The 6448-nt window shown below is 42.4% G+C and overlaps 1 long non-coding RNA gene across 1 annotated transcript; it reads left to right on the plus strand.

Annotated features, from left to right (window-relative positions):
- Window positions 1-213: 213 nt before the first annotated feature.
- On the plus strand, window positions 214-3275 carry LOC307000712. The gene is made up of 3 exons (XR_013798065.1): window positions 214-2077; window positions 2168-2259; window positions 2899-3275. It is a non-coding gene; the product is annotated as an uncharacterized lncRNA (long non-coding RNA).
- The last annotated feature ends 3173 nt before the right edge of the window (window positions 3276-6448 follow it).

Here is a 6448-nt window from a genome sequence, read left to right on the forward strand (position 1 = left end):
TTGCCTGACACCATACAAATTGCGTTGGGAGTACGCATAATGGTGACTAGGAATTTGGATGTCGAGGACGGTCTATGCAATGGGTGCTTTGGGAAGATTTCTCGTATTGTCAATAAGACAAAAGATGGAATCGACACCGTACACATGCTAGGGCTTCAGCTCGACAATCCACATGCAGGGAAGAAAAACCGCAAAAGGGTGCAAGGTGAAGACGACTGTGTGTACATCGAGAGATCCGAAGAAAGTCTGAGGAAAGGAGCCGTTCGTCGACAATTCCCCATCAAGTTGGCCTACGCCTGCACAGCTCACAAAGTCCAAGGCATGACGTTGGAGAATGCCGTGGTTTCACTGAAGAAGATTTTCGAGCCGGGAATGGCCTACGTTGCCCTCAGCAGAACGACCTCGCTTCGTGGACTACACATCACGGACTTCAGCGAAAAGAAGATCTATGCCGATGCTACAGTCACCGCATCGTTGGAAAACATGACGAGAGCATCATTCGAAGGAATCATGCCGCTTTTACAGCAGGTTAGGGAAACCAACTTGGATCAAACGCTGAAAATAATCCATCACAACACAGAAGGACTGTCATCACACATCGAAGATATCCGATGCCATCACGAACTGCTTCTGTCGGATATTCTTTGCATGACGGAAACTCACCTGACCGGGTCACTCATGACACCCCACGTCCAACTGGAAGGGTACAACGCATTTATGCGAAATAGACATGTCTCCTACTCGACACACCAAGAAATTGCAAAGAAAGCTGGTGGTGGAGTCGCAATCTATTGCAAAGAGCATATTTCAGCTCAGGCTAGGCAGTTTGTGCAAAATGTGACTGATCTGGAGTATGTCGTCATCAAAGTGGATAGCCCGATCAAAGCGACAATCGCTGCTGTGTACAGGCCGCCACACTACGGATTTGAAGAGTTCTCCAAAAACTTGAAGAGTCTGCTGGATTATTTGGACCTGGTGGACGAACACCCCACACTAATCTGTGGAGATTTTAATGAGGATCTCCTCTGCGCAGGGACAAAAACTGTTCTGGAATTGTTTCAGTCTAAAGGATACACGCAACTGATCACCACAGCAACAACCAAAAAGAACACTCTACTGGACCACATTTACGTCTCTCATCCGGATTTGTGCCTTGGGTCAGGTGTCTTGCATACCTACCATAGCTATCATAATCCCGTGTACTGCGTTTTGCGTTAATTCGGCTTTTTTTGGTGGACTGATATTGTTGTGTTTGGTGGTAGGTTAGTATGCCATACGGAACCGTTTGCCACTGAACCTGCTTTAACGACGACTGTGGGGCTTCAGCCTTATTCAAACGGTTGGGCGCGTATGGTCGGGTTGTTAGGTAGTATGCCATACGGAACCGTTGCCAATGGACCTGGATTCATGACATCAACGGGGCTTCGACAGCCTTCATCAAACGGGTTGGCGCGTATGGTCGTGTTGCGGTTAGATTGTTGCGTTAGAGATTGTGGTTAGGTCATTTTAAGGGTTTATACCACTGAGCTACGAGGAAGGAGCAACGTCAGCAGCAGCAGCAGGAAGGACAGAGGACTAGTGTGACAGCTCCAGGGAGGACACAGACAGTCAGTGCAACAGTGGCAGTAAGTTATAAAAGACAAGGGAAAGAGAGAAGTAGCAAGACACCATTGTAATGTTTGATTTTGACCTTATAACATACATTTTAACTTGAATTGATGTTCAATCTACAAAATTTGTGACAATCTGTGCGGGATATGCAGTCCCCTGCTATTCTATGATTGATATGTGCCCTTCTGTAAAGTTGCAGGAAGAATTGGGAGACCATAGCAGTCCTGTCTGGATATGAGTGTGCAATTTGCCTTCTAAAGCTAAGTGTTAAAATTTTTTGCTTTAGCTGTGTACTACTGCTTTGCATAACCGCGTTTGAATGGAAATGTTATATTTGAATCTCTAATTTTGATTTTTATGTTTTTCATGAACCAGCCAAATGAAGTGAGATTGTCTGAGAAGATCACGTGTGCTACATCAATGACGACGACGAGCTGGATACCAGATTAAGTGTCAATTTCTTTCCGTAAGTTTTATTTCTGAGTTTGTTTTTTAATTTTTATTAGTATGGGTGTATTCGTGATCCCATTGTTCATTTATTAATTTCATTGCCCAGAGAACAGGTCCAAATATCTATGGCATTGAGGACAACTCTGAAGAATGAAGAAGCAGAGGAAGAAGCACACTGAGGTCAATACTACTGATAAGGTGTAGTATTTCAGTGCATTTTATTATACAATGGTTTCAGGGTTTTTCCCGCGACAAATGTCTTCGTTGGTGGCCAACAGACACTGTTGTCCTATCTTGCTCTTATTTAAAAAAAAAGAGCAGATTTTACCACTGGATATCATAATTTTGTTATATAATCATATTGCTATTAAAAAGTTAAACTATTAGTTAAAATAAACCTTTTGATTCTATTATTTTTAGTCTTAATTTTCTAACATATAGCTAACAATTGAATAAAATGAACAGCTAGCTAACAACAACTTGCTATGTGCTTTATGATATTAATCACTCCAGTATGAACTTTTTGACAGTTATTTATTTTAAAAACTGCTGTTCAATGTTTATTCATGTTAGTTCACTGCATTTACTAATGTTAACACTTACAACTTTTGATTTGAACAATGTACCGTATTAGTAAATGTAAAAATCACTAACAAAGATTAATAAATGCTAAAAAAGTTAAATGCAGGAAAAACCATGGGTTTTGTTCAAAGATGTATGATTTGATGTAAAAACTAAAGGCTTACATCTGACCCATCAACTATGCTGCTCAATAAGTAAACAATTCAAATAAATTCACTAACATTATCATATATGTTTTATCTCCTCTGCCCTCAGGATATCCAGGGAGACAGATGCGTGCCATTCAACATAGAAACACCAGAGACCGAGTTCACCTGAGCGCAGATTGAAACCAGCTTCTCCTGAGCAAACCTGAGAGACGGTCTGCGGGTGGAACTCCAAAGTTGAAACCAAATGTCTTTTTAAAGACAACAACGGCTCTTTTCAGAGCTACCCACTCCTTCAAATAAAGAGCATTTTTACAAATGTATTCACAACAAAATTCTCAGCACTATAGGCTAAACTAGTACATAATAAATAAAAAATATATATTTTTATAATCTTAGGGGTAATGCTTTAAAGATAATTTTAATACAAAGTATATCTAATAACTAGTACAACACTAGGATCTAATCCAGGGATGGGCAACTCCGGTCCCGGAGGGCCACTGTCCTGCAGAGTTTATCTTCAGCCCTGATGATAACTTGGTTGGAGCTAAACTCTGCAGGACAGTGGCCCTCCAGGACCCAAGTGGCCCATCCCTGATCTAATCCATTTGCTGGGTGGAATTTGACACAACAGGCATTTAAAAAAATCTTTTAAATAAACATTTGGTTAATTGACACACACTGTGTTTTTGTCTTTATTGAATGTTATTGAAAGTTAGTCATCATTGTCACATTATGAATATTTTCTTGTGAACTTCAGAGAAGATCCAGGTATATTCACAGATGGTTCTTTAAGATGGTAAGTGGTCGGGTCATTTAAAAGCTTACATTTAAATAAGCTTTACATACTCAACATTTATAAAATCAAGACCGCTACATGTACAGGGTATCAACGGTCAATTTATGTTTGATGCTTTGAACAGAATAACATGCATTCATATTCAGACAACTGTTGACGTGTCTTCACACAGCTTCACTGAACAGCATCCAATTGGCATTTTAATTCAGAAGTGTGCATAATTGGAGGAATATTGATATATTTAGACAATCTTCAATTTGTATTCAAATAAATTTTGCGACCTGATGACCATTAATGGCGTCCAGCGATCGCTGAACAAGTTCATGACAATTATGACCAGATGGTGTAGTAAGGTATTGTAACATTTTCTCATTTCTTAATTCTAAACTTTAAAATACACTTATGTATTTATTTCAACTACAAATGAAATTGAAAACAACTGTTAAATTATATTTAATTTTCATTGAATTACAGTCATTCAGACTGTCAACTAGTCTTTAAATATCATCCCATAAACTGTATAAGCACACCATAGCAACCATATAAGAGTACCCTAGTAACCATACAAACACATGAATAAGCCATATCTCAGCACCAGAACATCGTACAGACACAATCATGTGCAACCGAGTCGTGTTTTTTGCCACTGCAAGCACCATTCACATTTTCTTCTGGAAATGTACATTCTAGTTATTTTTATTCTTCCACACAAAAGTTTGGCGCGCTACTCCTCCTGGACCGTTTGTCACACACCCCTGAATGAGGTGTCAAAACGTGCGGCCTATTCGGGAATCGTGTGCTATTACTTTTATAAGCGATCGGGGGTGCGGTGGTCGCCCCAGGGGCGAAAAAGTCGACGAAAAATCCCATAGACTTAACATGGCGTCAAACTTTGCCGAGTCATAGCTCAGAGCGAGGATTTCGTAGAAATGTGAAATTGACCACATTTGAAGAGGCTGGCAGGCTCTGTAAGAATATACCTCACAATGGGGTAAAAGTTGCACCCCTGGGGGGCAGGAGCGGCCCAAAGTTTCCCATTGACTTAACATGGTGTAGGACGGCCCATGTAAAGCATGCGTTTTTCCTACTATGGTAAATTGCATAGGGATTTTGTATTGAACATAGCTCTGGATCACAGTGTCATAGAGACAAGGGGGCGGGCTCATTTTACTCAGAAGACCAATCAGCATCTCAGGATCATTGTGAAGCTATGAAGCCACGCCCTAGCAACCATTGTCGAGCAGCTTAGCAACCAAAAATGACAGACTCATAGCTCAGAGCAAGTATATCGCAGAAACGTGTAATTTGGCACATTTAAAGAGACTGGCAGGCTCTGTAAGAACATACCACACAATGGGGTAAAAGTTGCACCCCTGGGGGGTAGGAGGGGCCCAAAGTTGCCCCAATGAAGTACTATGGTGTAGGACAGCCCATGAAATGGGCTGTCCTACACCATAGTAAGCGATATTCTATTGAACATAACTCTGGATCACATTTGAAGAGGCTGGTAGGCTCTGTAACAACATACCACACAATGGGGTAAAAGTTGCACCCCTGGGGGGCAGGAGGGGCCCAAAGTTGCCCCAATGAAGTACTATGGTGTAGGACAGCCCATGAAATGGGCTGTCCTACACCATAGAAACCGCATTTGTATTGAACATAACTCTGGATCACAGTGTCATAGAGACAAGGGGGCGGGCTCATTTTACTCAGACGACCAATCAGTCTCTCAGGATCATTGTGAAGCTTTCAAGCCACGCCCTAGCAACCATTTAGAGCTCCTTAGCAACAAGCTCCATAGACTTCCATTGAAAGACATCAAAGGGATATCTCAGGATATAAGTGTCATAGAAACATGAGGGTGGGCTCGTTTGACTCGGGGCAGCAAACAGCCAATCCCCAATCACCTCAACACATCCTAGCCCCTCCCTAGCAACCATTGTCGAGCACCTTAGCAACCAAAATCCAAAGAGGGATATCTTCCATTCTGAATGTCACAGAGACGTGGGAGTTGGTTTATATCATTCATACTGACAAGCAGCCTTTGGAGTTTCATGATTGGCAGCTGCCAAGCCACTCCCTAGCAACAACACAGAGTACCCTAGCAACCATTTTGCAAGACCTATATCTCTGCATCAAAACATCGTATAGAGATGGGGGTTAGTTTATACATTCACACTGACTTTGGAGTTTCATGATTGGCAGCTGCCAAGCCACTCCCTAGCAACAAAACAGAGTACCCTAGCAACCGTTTTGCAAGGCGTATATCTCTGCATCAGAACATCGTATAGAGATGGGGGTTGGCTCTTTTGACTCATGCTAGCAAACAGGACTTGCTACATGCTACACATGCTAGCAGTGAATAGCTACATGCTAATTTTGATTAGCTAAGTGCTAAATCATGCCAAGAAAATGCTACAAACACCATAGTAACCATCTGTGACAACTACTAACCACCTAGTAACACCATAGCAACTACCCAGAATACCCTAGCAACTGCCTAGAAACGCCCTAGCAGCCACAAGAAATACCCTAGCAACGCCCTAGCAACCACCCAGAATACCCTAGCAACCGCCTAGCAACCACCCATAACACCCTAGCAACCGCCTAGCAACCGCCTAGCAACCACCCAGAACACCCTAGGAACCGCCTAGCAACCGCCTAGCAACCACCCAGAACACCCTAGCAACCGCCTAGCAACCACCTAGCAACCGCCTAGCAACCACCCAGAACACCCTAGCAACTGCCTAGCAACGCCCTAGCAACCACCCTGAATACCCTAGCAACCACCCGGACAACATGAATAAGCCATATCTTAGCAGCAAAACATCATACAGACATGGTTGTTGGCTCGTACGCA

This window comes from Phoxinus phoxinus (assembly GCF_949152265.1).
Source record: "Phoxinus phoxinus genome assembly, chromosome: 6".
NCBI classification, from domain to species: domain Eukaryota; kingdom Metazoa; phylum Chordata; class Actinopteri; order Cypriniformes; family Leuciscidae; genus Phoxinus; species Phoxinus phoxinus.